Raw genomic sequence first — 25,324 nt, 5'->3', positions numbered from 1 at the left:
GACCGCCCCTGAAGGGGTGGCCTGCAGCTGCCTCCATCTTTGCCAGATCAGGGCCATGGTAACCACACGCCATGTCCCTGAACTTTTTGTGATGCAAAAAGGAGCCATAAAAAGCAGCTCCCTTTTGTGTTATGGTGCTCCTTTGGCACTGAGTCATCTAAATGCAGCGGCAGATGAGTTGCGTGACACCATGCGCAATGTGGTGTGATGTGTGGTGTCACGCCACCACAGGGGCGGAGTCGGGGCATACGTTGTGTGGACACCATGCCCTGACCCCGCCTCCAGGCCAGTCTTAATGACCGGTTTCACAGCCCCCCCAGTTGCAGCTTTCACCAACAAGAAACCTTTAATGGCCTAACTAAACATGGAACTCAAAGACTCACTAGGAGATCTACTTGTCTGATGTAGGAAAGAAGCCACACTGCACAGGGCTTTTCAACTCCCCATCCTCCCACCCCTTTTCAACCAATGTGTTCCTGCCATTAATTTACTCTTGCATAGTATTGCTGTTATTGTGTGCCTTCAAGTAGTTTCTGACTTATGGCAACCCTAAGGCTTTCTCTGAGGCTGAGAGAATGTGACTTGCCTAAGGTTAGCCAATGGGTTTCCAGGGCTGAGTGGAGATTTAAACCACTAAACGAACCTAACTCTTGTATATATGCATATAGAAACCAATGAGGAGGAGAAAGAAGCAATTTGAGGGAAACAAAACTTTTGTTTCACAGAATTATAGTTGGAGGGCTCCTTGCTCGATGCAGGCTCTCCAGCTACCTGCTGTCCAGACTCTTTCTGAACATTTCCAGAGAAGAAGCATTTTTTCTGCTTCAAATCAACAGCACACCTGTTGATTTAGAGCAGAAGGTGCATTTGCATGTTAAAACATTCAGTTACATCCTTAGGAGGCTGTGTGTTTGTTTGTTTTAGTTTTCCAGTCAAGCTCACCAGAACCTGTCTCCCTCTCCAACTCTTGGCACACATCCTTTTATATTAAGCCAAATTGCAAACCAGCTTGGGTGTAACTACAAATAATTGCAACAGCTTAATGGCTGTTGCGAAGAAAATGGAGGAGTAGTGTGAACAGCAATAACATAGCGTCTTTCTGCAAAAAACACATCACTACCACAGATCCATTTTACTATGGTACTTTAAGGATGCACAGCATATTAAGGCTGCATCCACACTGCAGAAATAATGCAATTTGATATGGCTTTAACTGTCATGGCTCAATGCTTTGGATACTGGGATTTAGTAGTTTGTTGTAGTTTGTTGTGGCACCAGAGCTCTCTGATGGAGAAGGCTAAATACCTCACAAAACTACAATTCCCAGAAAACCACAGCATTGAGCCATGTCAATTAAAGTGGTGTCAAACTACATTATTTCTGCAGTGCAGATGCAGCCTAAGCCTCATTTCAGCCCCATCTAGGGGCATCTTTCTTGTTTTACATTCTCCTCTGAGTTGAGAGTCAATCAACTTTCTCCATATCTTAAAAGTTAGTCTGAAATTTTATTGCAACTAGCCCCTAAGTTCTTGCAAGATATTTGTGCTTCAGTCTTGTTTGTGCAATACTAGTACCTCAATTTTTACAGAACTTGGTCCCTTTTCTAAAAAGACATGCCTACTGCCAGTCTAGGGAGCTTATTGCATGGGGCTCCAGGAACGCAAATGGCACGGAACGAAAGGCAACATGATGGGAACGGAATAGGGAAAGGACGTATTTTATCGCACACTGGAATGCCGCTGATGCTGCTGGAAGTCCCCATTCCGTTCCAAATCCATGCCAGAGAGGCCGGTTTTCAGGAACTGTTCAGAATATTTCCTGAAAATCGGCCTCTGGGGGGACGGATTTGGAATAGAATGGGGACTTCTGACAGAGGCAGCAGCGTTCTGGTGTGCAATAAAATACATCTTTTCCCCATTCCATTCCCATCACGTCCCCTTTCGTTCCATGTCATTTGCATTCCCGGAGCCCCATGCGATAAGCTCCTAGGACAGAAGCGCGAGGAACCAGTTCCTAGAAAGTGAAATGCAACAAGACAAATGAATGTGTGGGCACTACCACAAATAAGAGCCCTGATTTTGAAAACTTTCTTTTCTTTTCTTTTCTTTCTATTTTCAGATTATCATGCCCAGAATCCCTATGACTAGTAAGGCGAGAATTTATAAGGTCAAAAAGTAATGTCTTCAAACTCTACAACAGTCTGCCCAAACAGAGGCACATAATATGTTCTAGGCTGCCACGTCGAGTACCAGCACTTGAAAATGGTGAACTTTAAAGAATAATATCAAACAGATTGCAGAAATTTGCAGAAGGAAAATGCCACTCCAAAGCACAGAAGAGAAGTGTGTCAGTGCTAACAGTAACACACTGTCTTCCTCCGCAAAGGAGGTGATACAAAACTGCCAGAACTCTTGCAGTAGCACACTAATTGATGTCATTGTTGCGATAGGCAAGCCTGTTCGGACACAATCATCACTCATGCTGTAGCAGCGTGCAGCAGCATAAATTGCCAACAATGAACTTAGCAATGAGCAAGGGATGTATAATCATGATGACTTAATGGACTTGTACAGAGCTGGAAAGACTTACTTTTGAGCTACAGTGCCCAGAATCCTGCTAGCTAGGGGAGGTTCTAAGAGATGGAGCCATCAAAAATAACTTTTCCAAGCTCTGGGTTTTTCTACACAAATCATTAAAAGGCACAGAACTTAAGAGTTAAAGAACATATGCCTAGTCAGGCCAGTGCTCATCTAGTCCAATGCTATCAGTTCTCATGAACCCTAGGTAACAAACTCAGCCTTCCAACTCCCCTTGAAGATGTCCCTTGAAGAAGATGTCCCTGAACAAAGGGCATGCCAAGCATTCCAGACATCTGTAAGTACTAGGCTTTGTGTTATGCAACAGAATGATAGAATCATAGAGCTAGAAGAGACCACAAGGGCCATCCACTCCAACTCCCTGATGTGGAGGAATACAGAATCAAAGCAAATACCTGACACTTTTCCTAGTTACTCTGTTTTATGTTAAATAGGCACAGGAATGATTCCCTTGCAGGATGCATAATGAAGGTCACTTAATTTTTTGTTTTTTGTTTTTTATTTATATACCGCTATTCCAAAGATCATAGCGGTGAACAGCAAGTAAGCTAATTAGCAAGTAAGCTTAATATTCAAGTTATCTATGGAAGCTTCAGATAAAGCCTTCTTTGATTGTGAAATCTTGCTTTCTCTTTGAGCAACTGGCAAAGAGTCAAAGCTGGCATGTAACGCATAGCAGCTTACCAGTGCAATGTACTAATTGCAAATAACTTTGACAAGTTACACTTCATTCTCGTCTACCCAATTAATCAGGAGCCTGCTAGTGTGAGAGGCATGTAAGGCTATTTTGCACATTCCTGTGATCAGATTGCCCACACATACCACCAGCAATCTCCAGAGCTTGGAAAAGTTACCTTTGCGACTATAGCTCACAGAATCAGCAGCAAATGTTAATAAAGCTGAAAGTACACATCATGCAAAAATTAAAATATAATTAAACTTATCAACATAATTAAAACAATTAATACATGTCCATTAATAAAGAGAAATATATAGATAACGCAGCACATTATTAAAGGCTCTTTCTCCATGAGCACTTAACTACCTATGGAAGTGTAGCCAGGAGGGTACCCGTCTAGTCTCTCCAGGAAGAGAGTTCCAGAGAAGTGGGAACAACCACAGAGAAAACCTTCACCTTTGTTTCCCACCAGATGTACCTGGAGAGGTGGTGAGACAGAGAGAAGAGTCTTCCAAGAACAGGTCAAAACCCAGGCAGATTCATATTGGGCGATATTGTTACCCCAAGGTCAGGCCTCTGATCACCCCTCCATTTTGATATCAATATTAAAAGGGACACTGGGGTGGGTGACCTGGAAAGGCAACCCCACTGTGGAAATCTGGCCATATCATATTTGGAAATTCAAGTGTTAATAGCAAGGGAGGAAACAAGGGCACCCACCACAGTGAGATCACCCAAAGACATCAGCATAATCCCTTTGTCTATGGAGGGCAATTATGGGATACCAGCTGAAGAAGGTGGTTGTGCATACACAGACAAAGGACACTTCTCTTGTAGTAGAAGGTTCCCTTTGTCTGGGATATTCATACGAATTGTCTGACCATTTCCTCAATCTCCTGACCATTCTTCTCTCTTCTCACTATTTAGCAGTGAGATAATCCATTCATTCTGAGATTACTGTCCTGGGATATGATTTTGAGTATATATACCACCACCTAGACAATAGCAATTTGGTCTAGTTCTGGATTTGGCAGACACTCTGTTCTTTCTACTAACTCCTCAATAAGCCAACCACCCACTTGCCAAAGCACCTATTAAGCCATCTCCATTCTGGAGATCAAAACCACGCTTCAGGATCAGTACAGTATCATCATTAGCAAGGCCTCCACTATTACCTTTCTCCCATCTTTGCTTCATTAGTTCTTGCATGAGATCATGTGCGTGTGTATGTGTTGATTCTTTTATTAATAAAACTACAAAACCTATTTGAAATTGCCACATTCTGTGTGATTTGGAACTGGTATAAAAAGGTTTAAGATCCTAGGCTGAATTTGTGATTTGTGGCGGATGCTTCTCAGGACCACCAGCATTTTGGGTAACAAGACAGTCCCTAAGATAGGCTGGGCCTAAGCCATATAATGCTTTATTGATCAAAACCAGTACTGTGAATTGTGCCTGGAAACAGATTAGTAGCCATTGATGCTTTTATAAGAAGAGAGTTATGTGTTTCCTATAGCCAGCCATCTGGACACATCATTTTGGACTGAAATTTCCAAACTGTTTCCAAAGGCAGTCCTACATAGAGCACGTCACAATAGTCTAAACAGGAAGGAATGGCATGTGTCATCACAGCCAAATCAGGCATGCAAGCAATGGACATAGTTGGTGCAGTTTGCTTGAAGTGTGCAAATGCACTCCTAACTACAGCTGAAACCTATGACTCCAGGAGTGTGTCCAAGCTATGAAGATGAGATTTTAAGGAGAGTGTAAACCCATCCAGAGCAGGTTGAATCTCTATTCTCTGATCTGTCTTTCAACTGAGAAGGAGTCTTGTCTGTATTAAGCTTCAATTTGTTCATCCTTGTCAAACTGATTACTGCTAGTGGATCCTGGCTTAGTACCCTTAACAGCTTTGTTGGAACTGGTTGGAAAGGAGTTTAATGTCACTGGCATACTGATGACACCAAGCCTCAAAACTTTGGATAATCTCTTCCAATGGTTTCATGTAAATATTAAACAGTATTAGGGACAAAACAGAGCCCTGAGGGATTACACAGACCAACAGCCAGGGGGTTGAACAGGCATCCCCCAGTTCTAACTTATGAATCTGACCCTTCAGGAAAGACCAAAGCAACTGTAAAAGTTCTCCCAAATCTTATTCCAGAGAGGCAGCCCAGAAGGTTACAATGGCTGATGGTGTCAAAAACCACTGAGATTTATCAGAACCAATGGGGACACACTCCCCATGTCCAGTTCTCAGTGTAAGATGATCCTTCAGGATGACCAAAGCCATCTCCATAGCCTAACCTGAAATCAAATTGAAATGAATCTAGATAATCTGTGTCATCCAAGAACCTGTGGAGCTGAGAGGGCCCTACATCCTCCATAATCTTGCCCTAAAAATGGTATTGGAGACAGGCCAGTAACTATCTAAAGTTGTGGGATTCATGGAGAGTTTTTTCAGTAAAGGCTTTACCACCACTTCTTTTAGGCAGGATAAAACCTTGCCATGCTGCAGCATGCATTCACCACTCCCCTTACCCAATCAGCCATGAGTGTACAGGTCCAACAGACATGCGATAGCTGTCCTCCGCAAGGATCCTGTCTCCTGTCTACACCGCCAGATTGCACAAATTGAAATGGAGTCAGTAACACAGGAAAAATATGTGGTCAAAAGTTGTATTCATCTGACATATGTCAACAACAGCATTTATGTGGATCTGAGCAATTTTATCTACAAAGCACTAAGGAAATTCTACACAAAGACAGCATATAACACATATAATAGACGTGTCAAGCAATTGGGGGGGGGGGGGTGTTGCTAAAAAGTTTTCCGCTCATTTTCATCTGTGGAATATCAGACAGTCAAACCACCCACTTCCCCAGCCCATGATTTACAATGTCCCTCATGGATAAACCTGTCTGCTCATGGAACATTCAAGAAAGGGGATTAGTGCTTATTGAATAAGGGACAAGGATGCGTAAGTTAGAAGAATTCCAATTTCCACCCAATATGCTGCCAATTCACCAACCTAGAAACCACACACTATTTTTTTTTAAATGTAGAGGACAGAATTGAGCAGAAAAGGCTTTGATTTTCATGTCTGGTTTTAAACTACATTTTCAGAAAAGACAGAATAAATAGAGTGTTGTAAATATAAACAGATGAATGTATACAGCAATTGGCATTGATTCATGAACACAGAAAGCTAGATATTATCAAGCCAGCCTGTTTTTACCATCTAGTTTGTACTCCACCCTGGCAGCAGTTCTCTAGAGTTTCAGACAGAGATCTTTCCCAAACTTGAGGTGCCAGGGATTGCACCTAGGACTTTATGTATGTAAAGCATCTACTGTGTCACTGACCTATGTTCCATGCCTTTATGATATGTGTCAAAATCCTCGGAGAGAGAGAGAGACAAGTAACATACATTTCTACTTTCCTGTCTCCACGTGAAGCCTATCATTTTGTGTGGCATGTCAATGAGACAGATGGGGAAAGTAACTCTGTCCCTGCATTTTTCTTTGGCCCTCCAGATGTTCAGACCCACAACTCTCATCAACTCTACTCAGCATGGCCAATGATAAGGGATTGTGGAAGCTGCAGTCTAACACATCTGGAAGACCAAAATGGATTCATCTCTGGCTCTGGTAGCCCAGACCTAGTTGCTACACAGTTTGCAGTGTTCAACAAGAATCTGGAATCGCTGATTGAATTGGAACTGATGACTCAATTGGACTAGGACCCACTGATTAACCCTTTGTTAGATTTGTGGATACGCAGGCCACATGGTAGTGAAGTCTGTCTTAAACTCATCCAGGTGTTTCCAGGCCTAGGGTCATGGCAAAGAGCCCACCATTCCAAAGGACTCCTTTGTCTAAAATTCCAATAAGACAGATATTTTACACTAAGTACTTCAAGCAATTTTTAATGTAAAAAGATAGTGATGCATACTGCTTTAGCAAAGATGCAATGGGTTCAAGAGTGGACTGGATACATCTCTACAAGCTATCTTGAATTCTATTCTAAAGCAGCCTACCCTCCTGAAACAGGCTGGAGTCATTCATAGCCTTCATCTTGACTCTTTTAATTTAGGGTTTAACTACTAGAAACTGGGACACAGCCTGAGCTGGGGCAAGAACTTGAAGGGCTGCAAGCTGGAAGTACCACAGCATAGGAAAGTTACTTTTGGACTGCAATTCTCAGAATTCCTCAAACAATATTGTCATATTGGCTGATGGATTCTGGAAGTTGGTGCTAAAAATATAAATTTCCCAAGCTCTGTAAGGTACTGCCCTATTAACTTGGCAAGGGCAAAAAGTCTTTATACCATGTCTGGTCCAGATGTGTCACCCTCCCTTATTAGTCACAGTCTCATCTCTTTATGAGTCTGGAGTGACCTCAAAGGCCTGAGCGTTCAGACTTCCAGGTAACTAACAAGGAATAAGTCCCAACCTTCAACCCAGAGGCTTCTGACTCATATAGCTGAACCCTGATATATACACAGGGATGTAAAGAAAGAAGAAATGGTAATCTCTTCTTAACCTATTCTGTACCAGAGCTTTCAGAAGACACAGTGGGAGAAACTACATCTCTCAGAATCCCTCAGCAACTAATTTTTCCAAGTTCTGCTTTGTAAAATACTGGCTTTCCTCTTTTTTCTTTTCTTTTGGGTGTCATGGGACTAACTGCTATATAGAACCATATCCAAGTTCTAGTGGGAGAGTTTCTACATATGCTGCCCTTGAAAATGGATTCTGCAATTGAGAGAATACATACTCTAACTTCCAGGAGTAACCAAAGTGCTAATGATTCATATAAGAGTAGACATATGTGAACTCTTACAGACTGATAACAATACCAGCACTAATAGAAAATTCTAAGCTGATTTAAAGCTTAGCTCAGTATCCACTTGCCTTTTGTTTCCTCCACCACACACATCCCCATTTTTCTTTTTGTGGGCCTCTTTCCCCACACCCACTCCCCTCCTGTCATGTGAGCAGAGTTTCCAGCATGGCTGGCTTGTAGCCAATGCACAAGAAGAGAGAAGGAAGCATTCAGGAAAAGCAATTTTCTGCTCCTTTCCATCACATAAGCATCCTCCACCCTCCATACACACATACACACACTTCTCAGCTTGACAAACTTCTGCAGAGCAAGAACTTCTACAGCTGTTTGGAAAGACTGGAAATCTTTCACCCTCAGGAAAGCAGCAATGAGCTCAACCCATTAGTATCTGGTGAATAAAGTATCTGGTGAATAAAGTAATGTGCTTTCTACACTCCCACTTCCTTTTCTCATGTCTGACCCATGATCCAAAGCTGCACTTATATACGCATTCAATGAATGTAACACATCAGTGCTCATAAACTCAAACCTATGAGCAAAGATTGCTAAGGTGTCAGCAAAGCCACATCTCACATTGTGTACGTGTATATCTGTATGACTTCAAGTCTTCTCTCAACTTATGGTGACCCCATGAATTTCATAGGGTTTTCTTAGGCAAGGGAAACTCAGAGGTGGATTTGACAGTTCCTTCCTATGAAATATAGCTTACAGCACCTAGTATTCATTGGTGGTCTCTCATGCAAGTACTAACTAGCGCTAACTCTGCTTAGCTTCCAGTATCTGAGATGTTCAGGTGCCTTTCGGGTATTTAGGCTATTACATCCACATTACTGGATCACAACAGAAGCAAAGAATGATGACCCCCCCCCCCCCCCGAGAAAACTAACTACTTATCTTATGTATAGGAGTCTATAGCTTGGAACAGATGGGCCAAATGAAGCAGCTTTTGGCCACTTTAGAGGCGTGGCATTCAAATGACACATGCCTCTAAGATGACCCAAAGCTGTGTTTTAGTCCTTTGGGCCAGAGCAAAAAGGAGCCAGGATAATCCTGCAGCCAGCTTTGGGAGTGGGCCGTATGGTCAGTGCAGTCCCAACTTGCTAGTGGCCAGAGCATACTCGGGCCACTCTTTTGTGTCTGTCTGCTTCGGCCCTTTAAGGTTATAAGACTGTTCCATAGAGATGCAGTTGCAGGTAATTGTTGTTTGTTGTTGTGTGCCTTCCAATAGTTTCTGATTTATGGAGACCCTAATGTGAACTTTGGCAAGTTTCTTCATCAGGGGTTTGCCATTGCCATCCTCTGAGGCTGAAAGTGTGACTTGCCCAAAGTCACCCAGTGAGTTTCAGTGGCTGAGCCAGGATTCGAAACCTGGTCGCCAGAGTCATACTTCAATGGTCAAACCACTACACCACACTGGCACAGAGAAAGGTTATTCATAAATCCATTCACTTTATCATAAATTTTCCCTTACACTGGCTGAAAGATGGACTACTGCAATTTTGCAAGTGGCCAACAGAAAGCTAAAATTAACAGTCTGGACTCCTTAATTCATATGCTCCTGTTCACCACCTGAATACATCTCTTGGGACATCTGGAACACAGATTAACCATCACCTAACTTTCTTCAAACACTTTTTCTTACGCAATTTTCATCAGGCAATTTTAGAATTTCAAACTGCATGCACAAGAAGGATCCATTAGGAAATGTCACCATGTTAAATACTTTTTGTATTTTCAAATTTCCTTTTCAGTTTGAGAACATTTACAATTTGGATTTCCTGAGTTACCTAGTTTCTTAAAAGTACACTATAATACAACTTGATGTCATAAAATCTGTCCAGAAACTTTTTTTAAGCTTCTGGAAATGTCCACACTATAACTTTCAATAAGAATTCAGTAACAACTGAAGTAAAAATATTTCTAGAATTGCCTCTACAGTCATACTGTTCTTCAAGTTGCATGGCAGAAACCTGAAATAAGATTTAACCAGGGGTGGGAAATATGCGGTTCTTCAAATGATCTTGGACTGCAACTTCCATCAACCCCAAGCAATGGTAAGGAATGACAAAAATTGCAGGCAAATAAATTCTGGAGGGTCACAATTCCTTGTTCCTGATTTAGCCCATCCTCAAATATCCACTTCTCGTTTACTTCACTATGCAGCAAGGACATGCAAAAGTAAATTATTTTGATTCATTGGCTCTTCTTGGTTCATTGTTAAGTCTTGAGTCTGTGAGCTACAATCACACTGTTTGCAGAACTTAAATGGATAATCAAATCTAGAACTAAGGCCTGTTACAGACTGCCAAAATAAAGCTGCTTCGGGTCTCTTTGGAGGTATGCTGTTTAAATGATGCATGGGTCCTAAGAATCCGGAAGCTGCACCAAAAGCTGCACTCCGGTGCTTAGGAATGGAGTGTGGCTTTGGCGCGACCTCTGGACTCTTAGGACCCATGCATCATTTAAATAGCATACCTCCAAAGAGACCCGAAGCAGCTTTATTTTGGCTGTCTGTAACAGGCCTAAAAATCACTAGAAAGGTATGGTGAACACCTAAAACTGGAGTAATGCTGATATGAGCAGTGTAGTGCATTGGTTTGAGCACTGGACTATGACTCTGGAGATCAGGGTTCACTTCCCCACTTGGCCATGGAAACCTACTGGGTGACCTTGGCCAAGTCACACACTCTCAGCCCCAGAAAACCCTCAGATAGGTTCAGCTTAGGGTCACCATAAGTCAGAAATGACTTGAAGGCACACAACAACAAACAAACAACAACAAACCTACAATGTAAACTAATAATACCAGAAAAGGGGGTGGGATACTATATTTTAAGAAACACTGGCTTAAGTTCTATTCAGCCTTGGTGCAAGCTCACATTTCCCAACAGAGAAACCTAATTATTAATGTTTGAAGTGCCGGTCACATACACTGAAAATCACATACATTTGGCCAATTTTGCACATGCTAGGTGAGCAAGGCTTCAGAAAGGAAGAAATGTGCTCTTCGAAGTAGATTGTAAGGGATAGGGTTAACATATGAAAAATGAAAAAGCCATTCAGATGAGCAACTTCCCAGTGCAGAATTCTCTCACACTGGATCCTCTTAGATTCTGATCCAGCCATAGACATCTAAAACTTCTCCTCCCCCCCCCCCCCTCAAATGAATGGCTAAATTATCAGGAAAAACTTGTTTTTCTTGTTGGGCATTTCTACATATGCAATTGGCTTTTGTGCCTCTATCTTGGTCTATTGCTGTGTGAGTAAGAAAGATTCGTGGTTGATAAGTGTTGCTTATTTCTTCAAATCTAACACCAAATAATTGCCAAGGCTAAGTTTGGGTACTTGATGGCATGAGCCATTCTATATTGCAGGAGATTGTCTAGGAAAGTAAGGTTTCAACCTTCCTTGAAAGTTTTCAAGCAGAAGTTGAATGGTCATTTCCTAGGGATGCTTTAGCTATCTATGGATTTCCTGTACTGGCAAGGGGCTGGACAAAATTATGAAAAAACAAAATCAAAATCTATACTTATATGAAATATATCCTAGAGCAGTCACAACTGGAATGTACAATATAATAAAATTACTCTATATACTTGTGTGTAAGTCAGCCTCATGTATAAGTCAAGGGCAGATAATGGGGCCAAAATTACGGATTTTAATATGACCCATGGATAAGACAAGGGTAAAACTTAGGGGCATGTAACAAAGGATGTAACGAATAAAGCAACAGGAGTAATGGGAGTTGTTCAAGCTGCGAAGGTGGCTCAGCAGTGGGCTCTTCTGATCCATTCCATGGAGAGGTGAAAGCCCCATTGCCACTTGAGGGGGCCAGCTGCCCCTGGCTGTTGCTGTTTCTCCTGCCCAGGCATTCAAAAAGGCTTTTTGCCACTCAACTCAAAGCAGGGGATGGTTCCTTTTCTGATCAAGGTTAAAGAACACTATTAACTTAGGAGCTATCCCCTTCTCTGAGTAGAGGAAGTGCCAAAGAGCTGCTGCCACTGCTCCCATTTTCCCATCCAGGCATTCAAAAAAGTCCAGAAGCAGTAGTGCAGTAGAGAGTAAAGGGGGTTGTGCTTCTTTTAGGTGATCCTGGAGCAGACAAAGCTCTCGCCTTTCTCCACTCTAGTCAAGAGAAGGGAATAGTTCCTTTTCTGAAAAGAGTTAAAGTATAGTACTTACATTGATCTGTGGACAAGTCAACCCAGGATTTGGGGGTTGATGTTTTGACTAAAATTTCTAGACATATACACAAGTATATTCAGTACATGATGAAAATACTACCAAACAAACAAACAGCACTTCCAAATGCATAATATCAAAACCAATTCTGACAGTAGGATAGATAACTCAGTTAAGTGTTCAAAATTTAACTTCCTTTTTCATTTGATCTAAAACATTTATTTCCTTTAAAATGACTAAGAGGTGTTTTTTTAAAACATTCTTACCCAGGAACCTAACAGACAATGATGTAGGCACCAGACAAACTTTCCCTAAGAAAGGATTTCAAAACTGAGGTACCAATTCTGAGTAAGCCTGTATATGGATGTATTATAAGGCTGCAGTCCTATGAACACTTATTTAGAGAAAACTAAGAAAGCAACACATTTCAGGATAGATTTTCAATCCAATTCTGTTAATATGTACAGGAAAGTCAAAGAAGTAAACAATTCTTTTTATAGGAGTCAACCTATGCTGGAGCAGGAATACCAAAGCTTTAGAAATAAAGATTTATTATTATTATTCACGTTTCATAGTTTTGATGTAAAATTCATCACATTTCATGGGGCTGACTGTGCTTGTTTAAATTAACATAGGATTCAGCTTCTGAAAAAGAACTTGCATATCTGAAGTTAACTATCTTGGCCCATTAGAGACATGATAAGAAATAAAATCCCTGTTCAGCCATGGAAACCCACTGGATGTCCTTTGGCAAGTCATAAGCTTTCAGCCTCAGGGAAGGCACAATTCTTGCAAAAAACAAAAAAACAAAAACCCAACCATGATAGGTTTGCCTTAGGAGCACCATAAATCAGAAACTACTTGAAGGCACACAGCACCAACAACAACTACTACAACAACAGAAATGAAATGATCTGTGGAATCTATATGGACATGTATGTTCTGTGTTCTTTTGGCCATCAACATCCAAAGACTCTGAAATAAAAGGTTACCAGAGGTAGGAAATGCAACAACAACAAAAAATACAGCAACAAGCAAGCAAACAAACACACAAAAGTAATAAGAGTTGATGGGGCATTATAAAATGTACGTATTTGGTTGTTTGCAAACCAACTAGCACTAGTTTAACTGACTCTGACACAGCTGTTGATTTCCAGGTGGCTCAAGGAACTACAACCACAAAGTTTTATTTAAATAATAAAAACAAAACTCATCCAAAGCACATTCAGCAACTATAAAAGATCCACATGGGCTTACCACAGGAGTGTAAACAAACATTTGTTAACCTGTCATAGGTCAAGACCAAAATGCAGCAATTTTCTGTGGTTTTAACACAAGACTCTCAAGGCGTTCTCTAAAGCACCCTTCAGACTTACACTGGCTTTATCTGCTAGCCCTCTTTCAAAGTTCTGTTGAGCAGAGGTAGGGAACTCTATAATTAAATTTTAGCTAACTCATCAAATAAATTCTAGGATTATTTGGGGATGGGATGCATTCTGGAAAGAAATGAGACAATACAAGACTGACCAAAGTTTGTATGGTATAACAACATAGGTCTTTGTATATGTGGATGGTGAATTGGTGTATATCTACATTTATACAACTTTTTCTGAGTGGAGAGATGGAAAAGGGAATGAAGAGAGAAGGGAATGGAAAGACAGAGCTGGAACAGACTGGCAAGATGCCTGCTGGGTGGCTTGGGAATGCTGCTTTTACATACCGCATGCTTCCAAGCCACCCGGCTGTTTACACAGGGGTGGCTTCATGACACTCCAGCAGCATGGCATTTACATGACAGACACCACCGAAGTGTCATAAAACCAGGTTCCGCCCACAGTGTGGGTGCAAAGCTGGCTTTTTGCCACCTGAAAAAGGAGCTGTTCTTTGCTTCTTCTTTTTTGGGCAACTTCAAGGCAGATTGGGGCTGCAGCATGCGGTTGTCACGGCCCCAATTCACCTTTGGAAGGGACGGCTTGAAATTATGCCTTGCACTCAACTTGCCCCCAAAAGGCACCTATGTGGAACTTTTGATAATATATAAATTACACTGAAATAAAACTCTTCAGTGAGTTCCCAATCTTGACACCGCCTTAAAATTACATCAACCAATCTAGTAAGTACACTTCATGTAGGATCATAATTATGTTTATTCAGAAGTAAAATGATCATTAATCTGTGTTTTAGGTCATGTCCCTAGTATGTTCCTTCCCACAGTCCCTAGAGGCATCAGCACAAACTAGAAATGCTACATGAAAGAATGTTTCTGACAAGACATTTTATCACATCCAATGAATAAATAGAGAATCAAAGATGGCTAGTAGGTCATCCAGCTTCACCAGAGTGCTTGCTTTTATTCTTGACACATTACTATGAGATAGGTGACATCATTGGGCTAGCAGCAAGAAGGTGATGAATACACATCAACACAAGTTGGTGGATTCATGGTCAGAAGCATGGCAGTAGGACTAACATGAGGGGAGAGGGTGTTTTTTCTTAAACCAACCAACTCACTACATAATTAAAAGGCATTGCCTTAAAAAGATAACGAACAGTTGGGAAGGCTCTTGAGTAGACCAACAGCAGACAAGAGACACCAAATACTAAGTTTTACCAGGTAAAGAAAGTATTTGTGGGTACAAATTCCATTATAATAAATGTGTGGGAACTGTTCTGTCAACACAACACCCAAAGAAAGATTTTCAGTTGCTATCATTATCATCAGAATATTTCCAAGGAAAGAACTTTGTACTAAACATAGTTATAAAACAAAAGAAAAGCTGAAATGCTTGACACAGTTTGAGTATCCCTTATTCAAAATGTTCTCCATAGGTCTGCCCTTCATAAATTATTCTAATTCAGAGGTAGATCTGCCCCTTCATATTTTTGTACTACAATTCCCACATTGCACTGGTCCAGCTGGATGAGACTAACTGGAACTGTAAATCAAAACGTCTAGAACATCAAGACATCCCCCTGCATTGATTTAATCTCTCATTTTTAAAGCTGTATGTGTTACATGACATTACCACATCTTATAATAATGAACTCCACACATGAATAATGCATCAGTCTGTCTGGAATTTACTGCCAACTGGTTTCATTGGTAAGCTTGAGTTCTGCTACTAAGATTCTTCTTGACTTCCTCCATTTGGTGCATGGCATAAGAAGGTCTCCTCTTATGGACTGTTGAAAAAAACACAACCAAATGGGACTACAAAGCCCTTGTTCTGGCTGTTTCTTCCCACCTCATGGCTGAATTCATCTCTACCATTATATGGTTCATGTTGTTACATGGTTACAAGCATCGCACAGTTAACAAAGCTTCTGACAAATGTGTCTCCAGTAAACAGTGCAATAAAGCTTGACCTGGAAAAGAATGATATTCTACTTTAGGTGATCTTAGTGTAGCTCTGTATGTTTACACTTGCTTGAAGGTAAACAGGTGCGTCCAGAATCACTTACTGAGCATGTGTGAAGAACAAAACAGAAAGAAAAGTGGAAAGCAGATCAGCTTGCCTCACCAGACTCCCTGACATGGTGAAGAAGCACAGATCTTTAAGTTTCATGACCAAAATGAAAATGATAAAAAAGTGGAGGCTATTGAAAGAAAGAAAAATCTTGGAATCCATTTTGGAAGGCACTTTCAAGTAGTCTCCAGAAGATTCAAAATGTCTTTTACTTATGCAAGGCTTACTTGACTACATTGCAATTCACATATGCATAATGTTAGTTTTTTAGGGGGGAAAGTGTGCTGAAATAGGAGCTGCTGTTCTTTTTTTTTTATGGTGTAGCAACCTATCCCTATTCTTTCTACATTCCTACCTCTGGTACCAACATTTCTGTTCAGTGCATAAAGCCCAGGAACACATCTACTTCATTAACTGAGGTATACCTGTATTTCTGGAGGATGGTTAGTCAGAATAGTCCACACCTGCTCTCCAGAGCAACAGGAAAATGCTATTCTCAAAGCATGACATCTTAGATAAGGAACAGGAAGACAGCATGGTGGCTGATTTTCTCAACAAGGTGACAAAACAACAGAGGACAAGAAACTAGCCTGAAGTGGTTCTCCATACAAAAATATTGGCTTACAATAGCTGGCCATTTTGATTTGGACTGTATAGAACTGGGTTCAGATTCCTGCTTACATGCTGGCTTTGGACCAAATTCATATGAGTAGTTATTGTGAGAACAGAATGAAGTCACCTTATTTTAACATATAGGCAGCTCTGATCTCCTGGGAGAATGGACAGTACAGAAATGTCATGAATATGTGACATACTTTTGGTTAAAGTTAGTATGAGTGGGTGGATGTAAACTTGTGTTGCTTGAAGTGGTAAATATGAAAACACTCCAGTCTTCCCTGTGCTTAAGATGAAGCTAGTAAACCACATGTTCTAAAGCAATGGTTGTTAAATGTTGGTCCTCTTTGGACTTCAGTTCCCAGAAGCCCCAGTCAGCTTGGCTAACAGTTGGGAATTCTGGGAACTGAAGTCCAAAATATCTGGGGAACTGATGTTTGGGAACCACTGAGTAAGAACCACTGCTCTAAAGTAGGAGAAGGAGCACCTTCTGACCTTAAAGAGGCTTCTAGGTCACTCTGACACAACCTTAAGCACAATACTCTGGAGGCTATGAGGAGGGGAGAAGGGGGTTAGGGGGAAGCATCCCAGTTGTTATTTCCAATGAGGGTATCAGGAGTAGAAGCAGCAAAACTAGCCATTCTCTCAGCCAGTATTTGCAACAAAATGGATTTGGGTTTGAATAGCGCCCTGCAAACTTTGTTTCTCTTTTCCTGCACCAGTTCTAAGGAACTGGAGAAAACCTTTGGAAAGACACTACGGTAGGTAGATTAATACCAATTTCAAATAAAGTAGGCTATTCACAGAGCAATACCATGTTTTTTTCCTTTGAAGGGTCAAGTCTTATCAATAGATCTTACTCCATAGGGAGTATGTTTTGGATTGCAGACTTGAAGTCACATATTCATTGGAGAACAATTTTCTAATTGTAATACACTTAAAGGAAGTGGCAATGGGCAGGGGAGAAGGAAATAGTTCTCACAACCATTTCTGGCATGGTACCTATAAGAGCCAGCACGGTACATTCGACAGACCTCCTATATCGAGTGTATTTACCTGACCCTAAAAGCTAGGGACAGTCTAGGGATTCTGTTAGTGTATTGGCCACCCCGTGCATTAGCGGACTCCCTTAACGAGCTGACACAGCTGGTCGCTGAGCTGATGCTGGAGACTCCCAGGCTTCTTGTCCTGGGTGACTTCAACATCTCCCTCACGGCCAGCCATGTTCCACCTGGTGCGGCTCGGGAATTCATGGAGACCATGGCGGCCATGGGCCTGTTCCAGCTGATACAGGGTCCTACGCATTGTGCGGGTAATACTCTCGATTTGGTCTTCTGTTCGGAGGCGGAGAATCCGTGGGTGGAAATAGTTAATGTTTCCCCCCTGTCATGGACGGATCATTTCCTGGTAGAGGTGAAATTCAAGGCCTCTACCCAGATCCCCCCCGGGGGTGGTGGACCTGTTAGGATGGTCCACCCTCAAAGGCTGATGGAACCTGAGAGGTTCCAAGAAGCCTTAGAGGGGTTCACGGTTGGAAATGACTGCGACTCTGTTGATGCCCTCACCGGTATTTGGAATACCGGACTTTCTAGGGCTATACACAGGATCGCTCCCAAGCGCCCTCTCAGGCCCGCTTCCAAACACAAGCCCTGGTACACGGAAGATCTCCGGGCAAGGAAGCGAGCTCTGCGACGGCTAGAGTACCGTTGGCGGAAACACCTTCGCTTAGACGATAAGACTCTCCTAGACCAACTGTTAAAGGACTACGGAGAGGCAATACGAGCAACAAAGAATTCGTTCTATGGTGCTCGTATTGCGTCCGCTGAGTCGCGTCCGGCAGAGTTGTTCAGGGTGGTTAGGGAGCTGACTCAGCTCCCTCCCGCCCTGAACCAGATCCTTGAACCTTCTAAGGCCTGCTGTGACTTGTTTAACGACTTTTTCGCGGATAAAACTTCTCGTATAAGCGAAAGTCTGAACGCCGACATTAGTGCAGAACCTAGGGTAGAAGTGTCCAGAGCCTCCGTGAACAATGTTAATCTGGATCACTTTGAGTCGGTGAGTACCGAGGATGTGGACAAGATCCTCGGAAGTGTTCGGAAGACAACCTGCTCTCTTGATCCCTGTCCCTCGTGGTTAGCGGCCCAGGGGGGACCGGCGGTAACATCATTGTTACGCCGGATAATTAATTCATCTTTGAGGGATGGGCTATTTCCATCGGATCTTAAATTGGCCATTGTAAAACCGATCCTAAAAAAGCCCTCCCTCGACCCCCTGGTACATAATAATTATCGGCCTGTCTCGCTGCTTCCATTTTTGGGAAAAGTGATCGAGAGGGCGGTTGCTATCCAGCTTCAGGCGGTCTTGGATGAAACGGATTATCTGGACCCATTTCAAACTGGCTTCCGGGCGGGTTACGGGGTTGAGACGGCCATGGTCGCCTTGGTCGATGATCTCCGTCTGAGCATCGACAGGGGAAGCGTGTCCCTGCTGGTGCTCTTGGACATCTCAGCGGCTTTCGATACCATAGACCATGGTATCCTTCTGGGGCGCCTGGCAGAGGTGGGAATCGGGGGCACTGCGCTCCAGTGGTTCCGCTCCTACCTCTCCGGGAGGTCCCAGATGGTGCAGCTGGGAGACGTGTGTTCCGAAGAGAGGCCCCTTAAAACCGGGGTCCCTCAAGGGGCCATTCTGTCTCCCATGCTATTTAACATTTACATGAAACCGCTGGGAGAGATCATCCGGAGACATGGGGCGCGGGGTTATCAGTACGCTGATGACACCCAAATCATTTTCTCTATGTCTCCGACTGATGCAGTGACTGGGGATGGCGTCTCTCCTCTCGTGGCCTGTCTAGAGTCAGTAATGGGCTGGATGAGGGAAAACCGACTCAAGCTGAATCCAGAGAAAACGGAGGTACTCGTGATAGGTTCTCCTGGTCCAGGAATGGCGGTGGTTCCACCTGTCCTGAACGGGGTCACGCTCCCTGTGAAGGACTCCGTGCGCAGTCTGGGGGTGCTTCTTGACTCGTCGCTTCACCTGACAGCTCAGGTGAATGCGACGGTCAAGAAGACCTGTCATCAGCTTCGGCTGATTCGCCAGCTGCGCCCATACCTGGCCCAGAGGGACCTAGAAACGGTTGTACATGCTCTGGTAACTTCGAGATTGGATTTCTGCAATGTACTCTACATGGGGCAACCCTTATACCAAACTCGGAAGCTGCAAATGGTGCAGAACATGGCAGCTCGGCTGGTCACTGGTGCTCCCAGGACCAGCCATATAACACCGGTTTTAAAAGATCTCCATTGGCTGCCCATTCGCTTCCGAGCTCAATATAAGGTGTTGGTAATTACCTACAAAGCCCTAAATGGCTTGGGCCCAGGATACCTAAAGGACCGCCTCTCCCCGTACATTCCGCCTCGCACCCTCAGAACGTCTGGGCAGCAGCTACTGAAAGTGCCTGGGGCTAGGTTGGCCTCCACCACTCGGAGGACGTTCTCCATAGCTGCCCCAGCCCTTTGGAATGCGCTGCCCGCAGAGCTCCGCTCGTCTACTACCCTGGCCCAATTTAGGAAGGATCTTAAAACCTTCCTATTCCAACAGGCATTCCCCGAATAAATATCCTGTGGGCCTCCCTCCTCTTCCGTGGCCAAGAGGTTGGGCTATGGGGTTTTTTTTTTTGCTTGTTGTTTGATTTTAACTATGTAATTGTGTATTTTTGTATACTTTATGGTATATTTTTTAAATTGTTGTAAGCCGCCCTGATCGTAGGAAGGGCGGCATATAAATAAAAATTTTATTATTATTTATTTTATAGCGGTTTGAGTGAAGGGCAATGACTTTGGAGATGAGGGTTCAAATCTCCGTTCAGCCATGGAAACATACTGGGTGACCTTGGGTAAACCATACTCTCTCTGACTTCAATGGAAATAAAGAAAACTCTCTCTTTCTTGCCAAGAAAACCCCGTGATAGGGTCACCATAAATCTGAAATGACTGGAAGACATACAACAACAAAAGTTCTGTATACATCAAATTCCAGTCCCAGCTGCTGACATCATTAAGAGTAGGCAGGTTAGGCAAGGCTGATGGCAGAGGAAGAACTCTGTGTTGGATGTTAGCACAATGCTTTGAGGTTACATCCCTGCTAACTGAGGCCTTCTTAACACAAAGATGCTCAGGGCTGAACCTACACATAACCATGAAGAACCAAAGCCTTTGATAATGTCATCCTAACAATATCATGCTAAGAATCAATGCAGGTAGAAGAGACATGAGACTTTCAATGGTGGCCTACACTGCACTGGCACCAAGCTAGAGGACAGGATATCCATCATCTATCCCCATGTAGCCACATATTACAGAACACAGTAAGATGAATTGTTCTGTTCAACAGCATTATCCAACTTGATGCCCCTAAAATGTTTTGGATTTTAACCCCAATCAGCCTCAACCAGCATATTAAATGTTTAAGAATGGTGGAAGTTACCATTTAAGGCAGATTTAAAATAGGAAAAAAGACACTCCTTGAAGAAATTTGGCTTCACTTCAACGTACGCTTTGAACTGACTTAACATCCTCAATGTACTGATAACTATGAAAGAGTAACTTCCTTAAGTTCAGTTTGCACCCCTATATTACTTAATAAAGAGCAAGGTTATTTTTCAGTATGCCAAAAAAATACCAAGCATATGTTAAAATTAAAACAGAACATCTCGACTTTACACTGATGTTAATAGTAGCAATGGGGTGGAATAGCATTACTACAGCCCTCTGCTCTAAGTGAGCCTTCCCCCCTCCTTGCTTTTAAAATTTATTACTACTTTCCCTCCCTATAATTTAGCAGGGAAAAAATGTGCCTCTCTCAGTTGTTCCACTTGGGAATCTGGTGCTGGAAATTTAAAGCTTTTCAAAAACTTATGGAAGACTTTGTAGCTATATACAAAAAACCCTGTTGTGATGCATCGATTTTTTCTAGACAACGGAAATGTATAATTTCTGACCATATAGGCGGACAATATTGAGGTGAGTGGGTAAAACGTTTCAGTTTGTTCACAGTCATAAAGCCTCTTTCTCCACTCTTCCATGGTAATCAATATATTTACAGATGAAATATTGAGAACAACGATGACTGTGATGTGCCTGGCACAGAAAATTTAAATAGCAATTCTACCTTACAGAGGTAACAATATATAAAAATATATATTAAAAAATTGAACAAGATGGCCATTTGGCACCCTTTTAAAAATATCTCCCCCAAACCTGCTGCCTGAAGTAGGTTATCTCACCCTTCTATCCATGGGGTGGATATACCATGGAGAGGGTGACAAGAGGTCTTCCTTTTCCAAGACGTGTCCTGCATTTCAATCTTCTGTCCAGGAGGAATTTTGAAATGTCCTCCATTTTGAGCATGACTAAGTAGCAAAAACTGATATTTCTATGAGCATTTCGAGCTTTGTATTTGGTCATGTCCTCCATTTTTCTTCATTTTGTGGTGCTTTGCCCTCCTTTCAGTTAAGACATCTCTGGTCATCCTGACCATGGATGAAGGACAAGTGATTCATTTGTGCAATACAATAATTCACAGTTCATTTAGAATAACAGAATCACAGAGTTGGAAGAGAACGCAAGGGACATCCAGTCCAACCCCGTGCCATGCAGGAAATCTCAATCAAAGCATCCCCGACAGATGTCCATCCAGCCTCTGTTTAAAGACCTAAACACGTTTAGTACCACATTAGAACCCAGGTCCCAGTTCAATGAACCACAACGGCTTCTGGTTATGTTGTTAAGGCCGCTTCCATGTCGGCATATATGTATGTGTACATGCAAACACGCACACAGAAAGAGACCGCTGCATGAGAGGAAGCAAAGTGACATTGCACAATCTCCATCACTCCTCCCACAGTTTATAACTTTTGTTTTTCTTTCAAATGTGAAGAAGTGAAGTGAGAAACTGGCGGCTTCTTAGGCAAGAGAAACCTCATTAAAAGAAAAGCCAACAAACCTTACTTTTTACCTCAATATTTTCCTGTCATTTGCTTCCAGTTTTAAAGTTTCCAGTCAAGAGAATTATCACCAGTTTGGGCTTTGAATTAGCCCTGGTTTTACTCCCAACTCAAGTTCTCTGCAAAGCCTTCTCCCCTTCCTTTTAACAAGATAATCTCTCCTCCATGATCTCCTTGCAAGCTCCATCAAGGACAAAACAATCTCATCATTCATGCTTCATGGCAGGATGGGTGACCAAAAAGCATTATTGGAAATCTAAGTTGATTTTCTTCCTTTAACTAGGTTAAAGGAAGAAAAAGTCAAGCACACATGCCTATTATCACTAGACTGAAACACTTTCGCTGCTTCCCCCCCCCCCCCAATGAAAACAGCCAGAGAATGTTATTCACATTTCTAAAAGTACAGAAGGCAAAAAGGCAGGAGACCCACTGCTGACCCATACAAGCCCTCACAATTATGGCATATATTACATGCAAAATGTATTTATTTTTGGCACCCAGCAAAGAAGAGTATATGGAGTATTACTCTCTCTCTCTCTCTCTCTCTCTCTCTCTCTCTCTCTCACACACACACACACACACACACATATGTATGTATGTTTTAACTGTGAGGAATGGTATGGGTCAGCAGTGGGTCTCCTCCATTTTTGTTTCTGTTTTTCTAGAAATGGGGATAAAATTTTCTCGCTGTTTTCCTTTAAAACAAAAAGTAAAGAAAGTGTTTCAGTTTAATGATAACAGACATATATAACAACAATAACTATATATCAATAATACTCCCCAACCCTTCCTAAGTCTTTCCAACTTTCCAAGTTTTCTTGCCAAGATTTCTTCAGAGGAGGTTTCCCACTGCCTTCCCTTGAGGCTGAGAGAGTGTGACTCACTCAAGGTCACCCAGTTTGTTTCATGGCTGAACTGGGAACTGGACCCTGGTCTCCAGAGCTGTAGTCCAATACGCCATGCTGCCACCTCACCTCCCTCCAAGGCTGAGAGTATGTGACTTGACCTGGGCAGTCGAAAAATTGAGATGGCCCCCAGTAGTTATAACTCCTACGGAAACAGTAACTCCTACAGTAGTTATAACTCCTACAGAAACTGTAACTCATGCAATAGTTATAACTACAGAATCATAGAGTTGGAAGAGACCACAAGGGCCATCCAATCCAACCCCTGTCATGCAGGAACTCTCAATCAGTAACTTCTACAGAAACTCCTAAAGTAGTTATAACTCCAACAGAAACAGTAACTCCTGCAGAAACTCCTACAGTAGTTATAACCCCTACAGAAACAGTAACTCATACAAGTTATAACTTCCAACAGAAACAGTAACTCCTACAGAAATTCCTACAGTAGTTATAACTTCTACAGATCCCCCCCCCTTAAAAAAATCCCACCCCTCCTTCATTGTGTTAAATGAGTCATACTTCTTCTTCTCTGCAGCCCCAGGAGCCTACCTTTCTCGTTGGCAGCAGCCAGGCTGCCCCTCTTTTGCTTTCCTTCCTCATTTTGGGAAGAATCCAGCCTCAACTTGCCCCAAGAAGAAGAAGGAGAAGCCTCCTCTGGGCGCATAATTCCCTCCCTTGGCTGGATCTGGGTCCTCTAGTCTTCCCGCCCCTTTCCCTCTTCCTCCCTTCCCTCCCTTTTGTTCTTCCTAGGCTACTCCACGGTTTCAAAAAGGACTCTTCTCTCCCTCTGCAGCAGGAGCTCAGCTTTGCTGGACCCAAAGTTTGCCTTTCCCTTTGGGCTCCCCTCCTTTCAAAACAGCCCCCTTTCCCTTGTCTTCCCTGCCCTCCTCAGCTCGACCACTCTCCCTGGCTGGCCTTTCAAAAGTCTGGGAGGTTAATACCTCCCTCTTTTCTCTCTCTCCGTGCCTTCATCCTCCCAGCCTCCCTCCCTTTCAGCCTGACCCATCCTGACTTCTTCCCAGTGAGCTAATCTGCAGCTGGCCTGAGAGAAGAAGGCCTCCTTGCCATGGCAACTCTGGACACTGGAGGGGGACCTGGAGCCTCCACTGGGCCTTGGGCTGGGCCTAATAATAATAATAATAATAATAATAATAATAATAATAATAATAATAATAATAATAATAATTTATTTCCCTCCTCAGGGTTGGAGGTGGGGTACAACATATTAAAGTAGGAAACATAAAACCAAACAACCCAGGACACTAGAGGACCTGGAGCCTCCACAGGGCCTTTGTGAAAATAGGGAACACAATTAAAACATAGACACACAACAAAACCAAATAACCCAGCACACTGGAGGACCCCGACCCTCCACAGGACCTTGGCCTGGGACATACTATTATTATTATTATTATTTTCTTGGTACAACACGTTAGAATAGAAAACACAATTAAAACACACACAAAACACAAAACCAAACTGCCCAGGGCACTGGAGGACCTGGAGCCTCCACAGGGCCTTGGGCTGAGCCTTACTTTCAATAATAATCATTCTTTCCCACTTCTTGTCAAGGCTGGAGGAGAGGTACAACATGTTAAAGTAGGAAACATAATTAAAGCACACAAAACACAACACCAAGCAACCTGGGACACAGGAGGACCTGGCGCCTCCACAGGCCTTGGGCTGGACCATATTTTAGATAATAATAGTTTATTTCCCACCTCTCCTCAAGGCTGGAGGTGTTTTCACATATAGGCTTAAATCCTGTTCTTTAGTCCTGACTGAGTAGACCCATTGAATCAATGGGGCTTACCTATGTGTTGAATGGGTAAATTCAGCAGTTGATAGAATAGTGTCTACACTAGTAGGGATTAAACGGGATGCCAGCTGTCATATGCCTCCATTTCTGTGTTCCTTCTGGAAGTTACTTATAGCAAGGTAATCACAGGTATGTTTGTTCAGATCCATGGAGCTCAGTGGGCATTGTGTGCAGTTACACATGTATGTGTGTATAGTATTGAAACTT

General features: G+C 42.6%; 1 protein-coding gene across 1 annotated transcript in view; it reads right to left on the bottom strand.

Annotated features, from left to right (window-relative positions):
- Window positions 1–24,237, bottom strand: part of DENND2A (DENN domain containing 2A) — an 87,499-nt gene extending 63,262 nt beyond the window's left edge. Inside the window, exon 1 of the mRNA XM_089527900.1 lies at window positions 23,848–24,237. The gene's annotated coding sequence lies outside the window, so the exon portion shown is untranslated. The remainder of the gene's footprint in view (window positions 1–23,847) is intronic.
- Between the last annotated feature and the right edge of the window lie 1,087 nt (window positions 24,238–25,324).

The sequence above is a fragment of the Sceloporus occidentalis genome, unplaced genomic scaffold, assembly GCF_023333645.1.
Source record: "Sceloporus occidentalis isolate IW3139 unplaced genomic scaffold, rSceOcc1.0.p SCAF_5, whole genome shotgun sequence".
In the NCBI taxonomy this organism is placed as follows: domain Eukaryota; kingdom Metazoa; phylum Chordata; class Lepidosauria; order Squamata; family Phrynosomatidae; genus Sceloporus; species Sceloporus occidentalis.
The sequence above is the reverse complement of the archived record's forward strand: the minus strand, read 5'-3'. Positions and strand labels throughout refer to the sequence as shown.